The sequence below is a fragment of the Rousettus aegyptiacus genome, unplaced genomic scaffold (assembly GCF_014176215.1).
Source record: "Rousettus aegyptiacus isolate mRouAeg1 unplaced genomic scaffold, mRouAeg1.p scaffold_m13_p_2, whole genome shotgun sequence".
NCBI classification, from domain to species: domain Eukaryota; kingdom Metazoa; phylum Chordata; class Mammalia; order Chiroptera; family Pteropodidae; genus Rousettus; species Rousettus aegyptiacus.
Genome location: NW_023416295.1, coordinates 123,747,784 through 123,762,724, shown reverse-complemented (window position 1 = coordinate 123,762,724; position 14,941 = coordinate 123,747,784). Strand labels below are relative to the sequence as shown.

The 14,941-nt window shown below is 32.9% G+C and overlaps 1 protein-coding gene across 4 annotated transcripts in view; it reads left to right on the top strand.

The window, feature by feature from the left end:
- Positions 1–14,941, top strand: part of SLC16A7 (solute carrier family 16 member 7) — an 85,149-nt gene that overhangs the window by 22,232 nt on the left and 47,976 nt on the right. For 2 of the 4 annotated variants that reach the window (XM_016165316.2, XM_016165313.2), the window contains exon 1: positions 14,332–14,747. The exons of the other annotated variants lie outside the window; for them this stretch is intronic. The gene's annotated coding sequence lies outside the window, so the exon portion shown is untranslated. Of the gene's footprint in view, positions 1–14,331; positions 14,748–14,941 lie in introns of those variants that run through there. 4 annotated transcript variants of the gene reach the window in all.

Here is a 14,941-nt window from a genome sequence, read left to right as displayed (position 1 = left end):
AGTATGATACCGTAAAGCCACACCATATTATATGCTGTCTATTTTCATGGTAAATAAGAATGATATGGTTACTTAATGTTTAGCAATAGAGTTTAATCTGTAAAATTCCAGGTACTCTCATTCAACAATGTGTCAACTAGCATATTGCTCCATATTTTTTTGTGGTATTTACTATAAAGGTTGGTACCCAGAAATAATAAACAGTTGAGTTTCATAGCTCACTAACTTCTGCTAGGCAGTGTCTTACATGTTTTAGTTGCATTTATTGCTCAGTAACCCATGGCGGTGATTAATATTATTATCCCCCACTTTATGCATATGGAAGCTAAACTTAGCCAGATTCATAATGTGCCCAAAGTCACATGGTTAGGGTCACTTGATTACAAATCTGCCAGCTCCAGAGTCTATGTTCTTCAATATTCAGTGTTGCCTGTAAATGGCCTTGTAGATTGTACTGGTCCAAACTCCAGGTTGCCCCATTTACACTGTGTACATTACAAGTACTCTGATATTTTATTTGTAGGTACACAACAAGTACCAAGTGAATCTCAATGCTTTTCAGTGTTCTTTATTTTAAAATTTTTATTGAATGATATACAGTGAGTGATGGGAATATGGGCACTAATTTCTCTCTCTCTCTCTCTCTCTCTCTCTCTCTCTCTCTTTCTTCCTCCCTCCCTCCTTTGCCCTCCCTCCCTCCCTCACTCCCTCTCTTTCTTTTCTGCAAGGACATAGCTTAGATGTAAATTCTGTGGAGGAAAGGATTTAATTCAACTGAAAGGTGGTTCCTTGCCTATTGTGATTGTACATATTTTACTGCAGGTGAGGCATTTAGGGGAATGAAACTACACCTTTAGAACTACTCCTTCAGCTAGTGTTAATGAAAATCGCATAATACTACCAGAGTTTTTTTCTGAAGCCTGAGGCTAGAATATTCTCTCACCATTATTTATTGTCATAGAGCCATTAGCTTTTAGCATTAGAAACTATACTTATACTAAAGGTGTTGCAGCTAGATGTATGTTCTCCAAATTCTCATTACATGCTGCTGACCTCTCCCTATAAATCTCAGCTTGGAGTCATCAGCTTCCTACGTGTTGGCCCTAATTGGAAAGTTTTCTGCTATATCCAGGCACAAAATGTACTATCAGAGCTTGAATTTCTGCCCCTTATTAACATTGCCTTTGTGACTTATTTCCTCAATTCTCTTTTCATTGGCAATCCAGCTCAAACAAATCCCTCAGTTTTATATACAAAGTGAACTTACGGTAGCACACATTACAGATCAGGCAATGTAATAAACGAGAGTATAGTCTGATACTTTTACCATTAGAGACTATTAAAATGTCCTTTACTAATTAATTACTTGTACCACTTTTTACTTAATAATCTAGAAATTAATTTTTGAAAATCCAAGTGTCAGGTATGCAATAATAAATTCCATGAAGGATTTGCAAGGAGTTGTGTTACAATTTATTGAAACCTACCGACACTTCAGATGGATTCTAATTTGGCAAGAATCTTGTGTAATTCAGAGGTGGAAGAGGGAATATTTGTGACTTGATTCATCCGTTCATCAGAAAAAAATATTTCCCTCAGAGAATTCTTCATTATTTCTCATCTGTTTAAGCTGCTGATTTCCCACTGGTCTTTCGCCGTTACCTCCCTCCCCTGCCCCCAAGAGGTAGGAGGCGCATATACTGTACTCAGAAACTCTTCACTTAAACATCTTTGTTCTATGTTCTTTATATATACTAATAATGATGTACTAGAAATCAGCCTTACTCAGAAAGAGTCATCGTAAGTGCATTTGAAGTATTTTTGTTTTTAGTACTTATTTAAATATTTAGTTACTTCACAAATTTCAATTACATAGCTCTTACTTTGAGACAGTTGGGTAAGGTAAACTAAATGTGAGTTTTGTTCCCGTAGGTTATCAGAACAGCATAGTTATTTCATGTGTTCTGATGAATTATTACGCATTTCCGTATGTTCCCTATTAATACTTGAGCTGCATTGGTTGTTGGACACGATCTGTATTAGAATAATTGATTCTCATTTCAGCATTAAATACTGATTTAATAGCTTGCAATTCTATCTAGTTTTTATCTATCATTAGAAGTATCAACTCAGTAAAATATAAATGTGAACTTTATAATCTTTTGGCTCATAGGCCTTAACATCGAAGCCTTAAAATATGTTGATTTTATTTTCTGAAGATTCTTAGCAATTCCAGGACTTAATTGAGGAGTTGAAAGTTAATTTTTGTAATGTTTTTATAATCGATACCATCCATCTTTGGTTTTATCATTCCAGATTTTGAAAATTAGTTTTTAGTTCGTTCCATACAAATCAGTGTTTTTCTTGCTTATAAACAGTATATCTGTAAGAACATTATAAGAGGAAGAATACTTAACTCCAATGCAATTGTTTATATTTTGCGGATTAAAAAACAGAGGCTTAGAATTTAATCTACTTGTTTTTGATCATAGAACTATTAAATACCAGATCTGGCATTAAATTCATTTTGTTTCATGAAAGTCTCCTTTGTTTTATTACACTATACTATGTCCCAACAAGTCTCTGAAATATGTGTAGTTTTTCAGCATGAGTGTAAAGTGACAAGCATAAATGTATATAAATTTAGTTATACCTTACATTGTTCATTATTCATTCGTTCATTCAGTCACCAAACATTTATTGGCCCTCTAGGCGCTGCACTAGGTACTGCATATACAACGCATCCACATGACTTTTATGGAATTTATGTGGAAGAAACAGGCATTAGAAATATAAAGAAGTGTATAATAACAATTTTGATAAATGCTATGAAGAAAAGTACAGTGCCTTTTGTTAAATAGATTACAGAGCAGGGTTTGTGTATACTTTCTTTCTTGTAGGCAAGTGTAATTAGATTTTCAATACAGCTTACTGTAACCCAAGAACATGCTTAAAATAGCTTTAGATAAGTGGTACCACACCAGCGTAATCAAACTGAACAGTTGGAAAACATTAGTCTTCCAGCAGCCTTTCCTCAGCACAAAGGGAATTTTGGTGAACTGAAGAAAATCGTGGCATTATACCTAGTAGGTTTTGAAAATTTACCAAATGTCATGGCTTTATTTCAATTTTGGAAGTGACTTTGGAATGGTCTCAACAATGACCTACATCTGTTCACTAAAAAGCAATAAATATCTATGGAGATAATAATGATACTGTTCTTTAGAGAGCAGTATATCTCTGAGCACATGGGAGATTCTGCACAAGAAATATTGAGAGAGTACTTGATAAGTCTGAGTATTGGACTTTATATGTTGCTAACATTTGACATAAAATCTAAATAGCAGTAAAACTGAATTTATGTTATTTAGGGCTTTATTAAGCTCAATGATGAAAATAAAACAACCAAACAACCAAAAAAAAAAAGTGAAAAAATAAAGCAAAACAATGTGAAACATTACCAGATGTATCTAGTGCAATCAAAGCTCTGGCTTTATTGTAGTTCAAAGGCTATAAATCCTAAATTTCAATTCCAGAAGTTATGTTAGGCTTGTATTATAATCATATAATAAGTAACTGGTACTTAAAGTATTTGTGAATATTGCTGAAAAATCAGTTAATGATCTCCATTTATTTGATTTTGATTTTCTTGCCAATAAATGTGTGTTGTAGCTTGACTTCTCTTTCTGCCCTTCACTTTTAAAATCTCTTTATAAACATATGAAGAGATATGTTGTAATTTCCTGACAGTTGGAGATATCTTTGTAATTATCCACAAATTCGAAACGCTTAAGGCTCTATTTCTTGGCTATGAGGGAGCAACTGAAATGCTTTTTGTGAAGTAAGTGTAATTATATGTGAAAAATAGAAGTTAATCAAAAACATCTAATCTCATAATTAAAACTCATTATCATCTTATCAACTCAAGATATTGTGAGGCTTCACTATTATCAGTTTTCCTGGAAGTTCCTCATCCTGTCAGTACCTCTCATCATCCTTTCCCTTATGTCTTTATGTACTACTCTCACAAAGAAGGAACTCTTAAGTGGAGTCTTGAAAAATAAATAAAAGCTTGTCTAATAGGAAAGTGAGAAGAGGATTCCTCAATTGGCATTGACACCTAATAAGACTGTAAAGACACAAAGGTATGAAATATCATGGAGTGAGCTGGAAACAAGTTAATTCAGTATCATTAGAACATATAGAACAAGGGAAGAAGTGAAATTAGAGGAGAATGAAGGGACAAGGGGTCAGATCAGATGGCAAAACCATCAAACGTCGAGCAGAAATTATCCCATAGTATATGAGGGCCTATTCAGTGACCACGAAGGGGCTTACCATCACTACAGGGCAGGAGGGAATGAATGGAGGACTAACAGAGATATAAGAATGTGTACAGGTAAGAACAAGACATTGTGAGACTTTATGACTGGTCTGATGGATTTTATTTTTTTCTGTGAACAAAAGCAGTTCAACTACACGTGAAGACTGAGGGTGGTTAGGGAACTTGAGAAGAGAGTAAGATGTTTAGAACTGTAATAGAAGGGAGAGGAAGATACCAAGAGGTGTGAAAAAAGCTTACTGGAAAAGTATTGAGGGTCCTACTAAAATTGAAATCTATGAATGTGCAGCAGCATAAATCTGTGCAGTTAATCCATTGTATTTTTCAGCTCTACTCTATACAATAATTGTTGGGTCTATTCCAGGTTTGGAAGTTTCAGGCTACTTTTTGCAGGAAGACAAAGGTATGAGCCTCTTGAGAATGTTGGTGATTATAAATGACATTAATATTTATTGAATAATTAGAATGTGCTAGGGAACTTTATTTACTTAGTATAGTATATATATTGTCATATTTATTCCCTTCTTATGAGGCATAAGTATTATTCCAATAAAAAAAAAGTTGAGGATCCAGTTAAGTAATTTTCCCAAGATTATTTTATTAATAAGTAACAGAACTGGGGTTTGAATGAAGATCAACACTGTAGCTGAACAGAGATTGAAGTTAGAAAAGTCCTAATAGTTTTGGAGAAGATGTGTCAAGGGAGTAGACAGTTTCAAGAAAATTCCAGAACAGAATCTATGGCATAACATTTTTAAAGTTGCATAAAAGACAGGAAATAGAATGTAGAGTGGTTAAGAATAGAAATAGAATGTTTAAGACTCCAATGATAGAGGCATTCAGAATGGCTTTTTGGTTCAAGTTGGAACTGGGTTATTAAAATGAGAGTGAAAGTGAAGGTCATGAATTTTCTGGATAGGTTATTGATTGCAGTACATAGGTATTGATGTGAATATTGATTATGGTGGGACTTTGAAGTGAAGAGAAATGGATTTTGGAGAAATGACCTGAAAGCTAATGAACCCCAGTATTCAGGTTGAAATAGCTTGGTAAAATAAACTTAAATGAAGAAAAATTTCTTTGCCATGCATTAAAATAGTTATGATACAAAAGCCACAAACTGGAACTGGGATTATGCTGAGCTTCTCTGTTCTGGATACGAAGGAATGGAATTAGCATGCATTCAATTCCTCAAGGAGAAAAGAATGTGGAGACAGTACAATTTCCAAGTTAGGAATAAGGAAGTTTGTTCATTAAAAAAAAAAAAAAAAAAAAAAAAAGGAAAGAAAGGGAGCTCTCAAGGATACAATGGAAAATGTTGGGAAGGACATCAAAAGGAGTGAAGTAGTATGGGAAGTATGATCCATATGGGGGAATATATATAGGTATATGAAGAAGAGATTGAGAAAGAGGATTAGTAATGAGAGGAAACAGTTTATTCAAGGCTTGACAATGATAGAGACAAGAAACATGAGTGGAATTTGATGGCTTCAAATTTGTAAATGGAGCTTTGGTTTAAAGTCGTTTGTTATTTTGATTCCAAATAATACCATGACCTGACTTCGAACACATTCATGTTTGAGCCAAGTAAGGGGCCCACCTTCCAGAGTTCCATAGGTGTTGGGCTAATACACATACCCTGTTGGTCAGTTCAATATAAGATTTGGAAATTAACTGGATGTATAACTCTGGTTTTGTGACCTAGCTTAATAGTATTTTATTAAAAATTCTAAACTTAATAATAGTACATATCTTATAGACATGTTTTTCTAATGTGTCCACTTGATCAAAGCATTATACTGTAATGATTTAATATTTAGTATTTATATATCATCTTTTTTGATTATTAGGACAGATTCCCGCTTAATGATATTTTAATGGAACGTTGCTAAATTTAAAAACAACATATTCTTGGAAAAAGTCAAGAACCATATGATTTCACTCACATGTGGGGTATAAAACTGAAAGTAACAAGTAAACAATATAAACAAATAAAGACTCATAGTCACAGACAACAGTTTAGTGGTTACCAGAGGGAAATGGGGGAGAGAGCGTAGAAAAGGGTAAAGGGGGTCAAATATATGATGAAGGAAGGAGATTCGACCTTGGGTGGTGAACACACAATGCAATATAGATGTGTTATAGAATTTAATATATTCTTGAAATCTGTATAATTTATTAACCAATGTCACTTCAATAAATTTAATAAATAATAAAGTAAAATAAAATAAAAACAATATAGCCTTACCTGAGCATTTTGATAACTGTAACATAAACTAAGAAATATAAATTGGGTGTGTAGATTTACCTCTTCCACAATGTATGGAAAAGAAACATGCCTTATATGAAATAAAGAAGACAACATTTTCAAGTGCATTTTCTCTTAAAAGTCATTAAAGTTTAGCACTGAAAGTGACTTTTTTTTTTTTTTTTCTCATCACACAGTTCAGCCACCCATCAATGGCTGCATTCAGGGTCTTTTCATGAAAGAAATGGCTTCTGACTGGACGGTCATTGTGGAAAGGGTGAGCAAAATTAAGGTTGCAATATTGGCTCCTGCCCTTAAAATTGGTAACTCTGATAGCTTGGTTTCTCCAAACCAAGTGTTTCCTATTTTATAAAATGAGGATGTTATTATCAGAATAATTAAGAGGATTGAACAGCCTATTTAAGTTTTAGATATCTCTGACTTTAGAGGTTATATTTATATGGAACAAAAATCTCTCTTTAGTTTTCTAACCCACTTGCTATAGTTTATCTTTCTGGAACTACATTAGGAAGCTGAAAATTATCTTAAAACTGAGTTTCACCTGAGTTCAATTTTTGATGTTTATGCAGCATCCTGGGCTTTGACAACTCAATAATAACAATAGTTGATTTTCCCCAAAGATAACTAATGAATATCCAGCATATGTAGACTCTTTTCAAATCTGGCAATGGGTTACTGGAGTTCAGCAGCCTGGGATCTTGGGCAATTATACTTCCTCTAGTTGGAGGTCTTTGAGGCACATCTTAAGAACACCACACCATACTTGTCTATCCTAATAATATATGAAAATAATTTTGCTAAAGGCTGTGGTGTACAATTTGCTTCATAGAATAAAAGATAAACTTGGCTGCAGGGGAGATGGTAGCTAATAGAAACTCCTACTGTTTGGCTTTCTTCACATTTCTTCATGCAAGCCCCCCTCACAGCTACCCTCATCTGCATCATAGAGATATGATAAACTAAGCATGTTGACACATCAATGAGACAAGCTCATTAAAATATGCTTTCACAATGTTTTGGCTTTATCCCTCTTCATGATTAATTTTCAATATGGTACTAAAATTGTATTTGTTTTCAATACCGATTGACTTTCTCTCGTCTTTGGCTTCCTCAGTTAGAAGGGCAGACAATTTGTATCTTCATACATAATTGAGATGTGTGAATAAGATTAGTGCGTTCAATATTTATTGCTAAATTTCTGCGATCAAAACTATTTATTCCAGTGTTTATTTTTATTCTAAGACACTTGGAAGTTATTTCCTTAGACTCCACTCATGTAATTTTTTGCACTTGTTTAGAAATCTTAGGTTATACTATTTATTAATGAGAGCAATGGAACTTCTTGAAGTAGCTGTGAAAATGGCAATATACAGTAGTTGTAAATAGTGTTTCTATAGTTGTATGAAACAGAGCTTTAGAGAATTTCCTGTGACATTCAAAGATCACCTTTGGTGATTCTGTAAATTTAAAACAATGAATTTTTTTTTTGGATATCTAAGAGTGTGAGGTGGTTTGTTGTTCCATGCCTATCATTTAACAGGAAAAGAAATATTATTCTTCTGCTTTGCTGCAATGACCTCACATGCTTCAACCTTGGATCAGTCAGCCACTGATCAGCTGATGTGATTTTACATTTTTGCCTTGATCATTAATCGCTCACTCTAAGTTCTTTTGTAGTTGCCATTTGTTTCTAAAACAAACATGTTTTCTAGGCTTGTGAGCAAAGAATGAATGCAAAAGGAACTTGAAAAGAAAATACTAGATGGGTTCTCAGTTATTTTTGACTTTATTGCTAATACTCACAATTATCATAAAACATAAAATTATAATTAAGGTGTTAATGAACATTTCATTCCCGGAACTTTCTCTTAAGTGTCAATGAACTTTGAATGTTTACAAATATGGTTGGACGAGGCTGTTAAGTTAAAGGGAAAAATTTTCTCTTGAGACTAGAATTATCTGTTGTTTCTCTGGAAAATTTGAGTGTGAATTTGTGTAGTGTTAAATATTCCTTTTAACTTTATTTTGGTTTCTAAAACAGTTCCTTTTTTCAATAGGATATTTTTGTGTGTGTGAAATATATCAATAAAATTACCAATTTCAGCTGATGTAATTTTTAACATTTTACCACTCTATTGGTAATAATCAACCGTGTATAAACATGAATAATATGTTTCCCTTCACTACATCATACATATTTAGCTCCTTTAGTAAACACCTTTGAAAAAATATTTTATTTATGTCTTAATTAAAGTTTGTTCATTTAAAAAAGGGTCATGAATGCTGGGTAATGCATTTTAGTTGCAACTGAAATTCTTAAGTCAATTAAATATAACATGACCATATACCAAACATAAAGCTTTATGACACCACAAAGTATTAAATGTTAGTTAAATTGATTCATTAACATAAGAGAAAAAAATAGATTCAGCTAGTTCTTTCATCTCATCTATTTCATTTTTAAACCTAATGCTGAACTGGAGAATGTGGCTTGGATATATGGTCAAATGGTGTTTCTAATTTGAACTTAACTCCAAAACTTAGCTTTTCCCTTTGTGTGAGCAAAATTAGCAGAATTATCACGTGGTATAGATCAAACTAGAATATACCCTCCTCCATAGGAAGGCACATATGGGAAAGATATGTCTCGACTAAGCTTGCTTAGATTTTTTTCTCTTTTTCTTTCAAATTCAGCAATCAGATGTAGGACAAACTGAAGTATTATTTTACCCAACGTGTCTCCATTAGGAAATATGAAGCCAGTGAGAAGTCTGGAACTCAGAGAGGTTAGGCAATATGTTCAAGGTAAGAAGTAGAGTGTAGGTCTTAACCCAAGCTTTCTAACACTAAACCAAATACTTATTTTTTTTATTTTATTCTTTTTTATTTAGAATCCTTTTGAATGGAATGAAGGACAGAAAGAAAACACTTATGCTATTCCATAGTAGGAAATAATTTGTCCTTCAGGGGATAAAATACAATAAGGGGTCTAGGGCCTGTCACAGGACTAGACAAAGGCACAGAAGAGCCATGTGCTCAGTCTGCTGCTGAGAAGGACACTAAGAAAGTCTAGTTCACACAGGAAACCAGAAAGGAATAAAACGATTGAAGCCGCAGGAATTTTATCAAGTCCTAGGGCATGATCAAGACTCCTATAAATTGCCTTTGCCATATGAATTTATGTTACTTTATTTTCCCTCAGCTTTTTGAGATATAGTTGACATATAACATGTCTAAGTTTAAAGTGTACAGAATGATGACTTGAAACATGTATACTGCAAAATATTTACCACAATAAGTTAGTTAACACATCCTCACCTCACTTAATTGCCATTTTGCTGTTGTTATGGTGAGAATTAAAGCTCTACTCTCCTAGCAACTTTCAAGTATACAATTCAGTATTGTTAACAATAGTCATCATACTGTACATTAAATCCCGGAGACTTACACATCTTATAACTGGAAGTTTGTACCCTTTACGGACATATCGCATTTCTTCCCCTACTCCTCAGCCTCTGGCAACCACCATTCTACTCTGTGTCTATGAGTTCAATGTTTTTTGATTCCTTATGTAAATACAGTATTTGTCTTTGTTGGCCTTATTTCATTTAGCATAATGTCCTCAAGATTCATCCATGCTGTCACAAAAGGCAGAATTTTAATTCTTTTGGTATATCTTTATCCATTTATCTGTAGATGAATCCTTAGGTCATTTTTATATCTTGGCTATTGTGAATAATGCTGCAGTGAACATGGGAGTGCAGAAACAGTGCTTTCATCTTCTTTGGCCATATACCGAGAGATGGGACTGCTGGATCATAGAGCAGTTCTATTTTAATTTTTTAAGGAACCTCCATCCTGTTTTCTGTAGTAGCTGTACCAATTTACATTCTCTCCAACAATGCATCGGGGTTCCCTTTTACCCACATCCTCACCAGCATTTGTTATCTCTGAACTTTTTGACAATAACCGTTTTATTTTTCTTAATTTTTTCTTATTTGTATTCTATGGCATCAGCATTTGAAAATTTTATACTTTCATTTAAAATAAATTTAAAAATTAAAGCTTTTACTAACTTTTATTAAAGATATAAACTAATTTTTAGGTATGTGATAATCTCATACTTGGTGAGATGTGGATGGGCTAGATGTAGCGTTGCCTTAAGTTCTATTTACTTATATCCTTTTCCTGTCTAATACCTTTTCACTGTTTTTAAAACCAGGAAAAATAATAGCTTTTAGTTTACTAATGGCAGTGAAAAACCAAAGCACATTAAAACACCTATGTTAGTATTATTGGCTATATTAATAGATAGAAACTACACAATTGTATTATTTTATAACGTATCCCTGAAATTTGTGTGTGTGTGTGTGTGTGTGTGTGCATGTGTGTACATGCATACAGAGATGGTTGTGGTGTGTGGGTGTTGGAAATGGGAAGTGAGGAGATAGTAACCAGTTTTAACAGGAGGGTGTCATGGTCTGAGCTGGTATTAACTATAATTTAGGCAAAAATATTGAGGCTTTTCTCAAGGAGAGAAATCGGGTACTGGAATAACATTTGGAATACTACCAAATTTTTTGAAATTAAATGATGCCTGTGGGAAAGAAGGAAAGAAAATAAATTTCAGTCCTTGTGGAAGTCAGGTCTACTAGGATTAGCAACTTTGATTTGATAGTAGAGAGAGGAAAACATGCTGACTCTGAGACTTTGAGCTAAGTCACTGGCAGAATGCTGGTGCATTTAATGGAAAGCTGTGAGGCCACATAACACATGCTGAGGGTGATGGCAGGTAGCTGAATGAAATCAAAGGTTGTGAGCTAGAGGATATTTTTAAAGCACTCTCTTTCTGAACATGTTTCCTGTATTGACTGAATCAAGTCAGATCTTCTATCGACTGGTTAACAGTTGAAGAAAGAAGGGTCTTAAATATTCCAAATCACTTCCAATAATTATGTTCTATTGATGAGCCACTGTTAGCAAAATGGGGGAAATCTGTTGAAATAATAGAATACTTGTATATTTTGTATTTAGGTCTATCTTGCTCCCATTATATTTTCCCATGTCTTAAAGGAATTATTCTATGAAAACAAATTTAACTAAAGATATTTTTTTGTTCTTTAATGCTTATCAAGGTTAAAAAAAATTCCTTTTTATATTGTAACTCCGAGGGTTAATTAAATCAGGAAATGAATTTAGATTGTTTCCTCCAGTATATACTGCCTTTTAGTGCCATTATAAACCTAGAATTCAGAAAATAATAGGATAACCATCAGTTTTGCTAAACAAATGTTTTGTAAGGAATTTGATTTTAATATCTTCTGACTAGTTTACTGCCTTTTCTCACCCCAAATGTATAACCAAGCTTTCTGCCCTGTGCAATTTCTTATACTTTTTATTCACATGAAAAATTTGGGTTTTCCACATTAACTCAGTTTTCACTCCTTAGTCTTAATGCAAAAAAGCATCAAAATCTCACAGGGGAAATGTGCAAATGCTACATGGAACTTGGGAATAATATTATAAACAAATTCATTGCCAAGAACTTATTGTCATGTTTCAAATGCAGATTTAGTAACCTATTCCATGAGCATACATGCTATTCATCAAAGTTCTCCCCTAAAACTTTTATTTCCTCTCTCTTCTGCACCTGCATTATTGGAGAATTTTGGAAACTGGAATTAAAAATGAAAAACAAACAACCTCACATTATCATATTTTTGGAGTTGCTCTTGAGAATTTGTAACCTTGACAAAGGTTAGTCACCTTCAGCTATTTTCTCCCAGGGCTTGTGGTAAAAATTCTTTCTGCATTTGGCTTTTCTTTTCTCAAAGGTTTATGTAGCAAACACAATTGTCTGTATTTATCTCAAATCCCAGAGAACTCAGTTGTTCAACTTTAATAAAATGATTTCTCTGTGATTGAACAAAGATATATTTCTTGTAAAAAAAATAGTTAAATTGTTGAAGTTTTACTGTAATTGCACAGGTGTCAAAAGTTGCATATTAAAGTCACTTAGTTTTATTGTTTTTTTCTACTTCAGCAAATATCTATTTTAAATTAGATAATTTTTAAATTTTGGTATTTTTATTAAAAACGTGTATTTAAGATGTTAAAATAATAGGAGAAATATGCAAAGAAAAATAATTTCTACATAGAAAACAAATATATAATTTATAATTAAGCTCTAAACTTTTCTAACAAGCTCTGTAAAGTTTACAGACCACGGTTTTTATCACTTTTAAGTGTTCAATATTGTAATAACTAAGCAAAATCATACAAAATAAGTACAAAATACATTATCCATACTCCTGCCAATTCTAATTTTTATAGATATTATGTTGTCAAGTTACTTTCTTGACAACATGATTATTACATATTAAACTTAGATAACTTCATATTTCTCATTTTAACTTTAAAACTTTTATAATACTAAGTAAAAAGTTAATTATACATGCAAGAGCTTTTTAAAGTTAGCATTCTTATTATAATTAATAACATGTTTACTTAATAAAGTCAATAATCATTTATTTGCAAAAAATATAGTCTTATTGTCATATTTGCATTATATAAATGTAGTTGATCAAGCAAACAACTTGACTGAAATTTATTCCTCTACCTTTTTTGAAAAAGAAAGTCATTTGAGGTTTCTCTACAGAGTACAAAATGGTTATATTCAATGGATTAATCACTTATATTACATACAGGTAATTTTACCCCCGAATAAATGTATTGAACACTTACTAGCTACTAAGCACTTTGCTGTGTTAGGACAAAGGTATTTGGAGCATTCTTAGTAAAAATGGTTTTGTTTGTCAGATGTAGTACATAATTGTGCAATCCATGGTATAGTTTGTTCATTGTATTACATACAATCTCAGTGTATGTTTCATTTTGTACTAGGCAAATTTTCCTGATGCTTTTATTTTATTGCATTATATTTATTTTTTCAATTGAAGTTTTTAATAGAAGAGACAGAAAAATATTACATCTTATCTTGTAAAGGTATTTGCTTTATTTGGTTAAATTAGATGAAATGTCCAGAGATTATTTATATTATTACCTGGTTATTGTAATCATTACATACATTTAGAAATGCAGCCTATTAAAATCTTGGGGAAGTATATTTTCCAACAGGCTATTGCTTAGTGCCTAGATCTAATAATGGCTTCTTTCACCTGGGAAATCAAATTCCCCTCAGTTACTGACCATAGAAAGATCAGACTGCTGTTCACTGGAGGGGAACATGAATCTTGGATCCAAAAAAACTAGAATTGGAATTCAGGACCCATAATTTATCTGACCTTACATAAGTAATCAAAACTCTGAGCTCTAGTGTTCTCATGCTTAAAGGATTTATCATAATGTCTATCATATATGGTTTAGAGAACGATCATGGATATAAATTGGTAAAATATCTACCTGGAATATGAGAAATACCCAAGGAACAATAGCTCTTTATTTCTCCAACTTCTTCAGAAATAAAGGTAGCAACACTAACCTACGATCAGATCCACCATCACTCTTAAGGAGGATTTTGTGACAGATGGTGTGCATTTAAAGGACGACTGGCTGAGTAAGGAGTGTGTCATGTGATTAGGCAACAAAATGAAACTAACTGGCTCTCAAGGGATTCAGCACATGACCTTGTCCTCTTTTTTATTGTTCATAATTTACTAAATTATCTCGCCTTAGATTCTGTGAAGATTCACTGACACATTAGTGTATATATTATAGTTATTTTACAATGTGTACTATACATGATATTAAATCACGTAATGGTACATACAGTTGAAAATGTGGCTATGTCAACATCAGAAAAAAGGAATCAGAAGATTAAATTTAGCAGTTCAAATTGCCAGACTTGGTCACCTTCTTTGACCCAAGGTATAATTTAAATCAAGTTAATTTTAACTCTTAAAAGTGTGAACTAATTGTACATGTCAAGGCAAGTTTTTTAAGAAGAGAGAAAGCAACCTTTTCTCCATTTGACAGACAGAGAGGAAAAGGCAAAGCAGAGGATCTCCTGAGATTTGTGTGCAAAGTTGCCTCTGGCTAAAGTTAATGATCAGTTGCATCTGTTTTCAGCTCTGAGCCCTGAGAAAAGTGTCAAACTCACGTTCTCTTTCTATTCAGGTAATTTTTAAACTTATACAAATTGTACTCACGTTAAGCTATACTGTAGATTATAGATATGCAGGGATTTTCTTTTTTTTTCTTCTAATATCAACTAATTTCATGTTCTAAGCTTAATGAAAATCTATAAATGTTGGCTGACAGAAACAGATTTTGCTTTTGAGTTCTACTATGTTAAAACTAATGAAGGATTC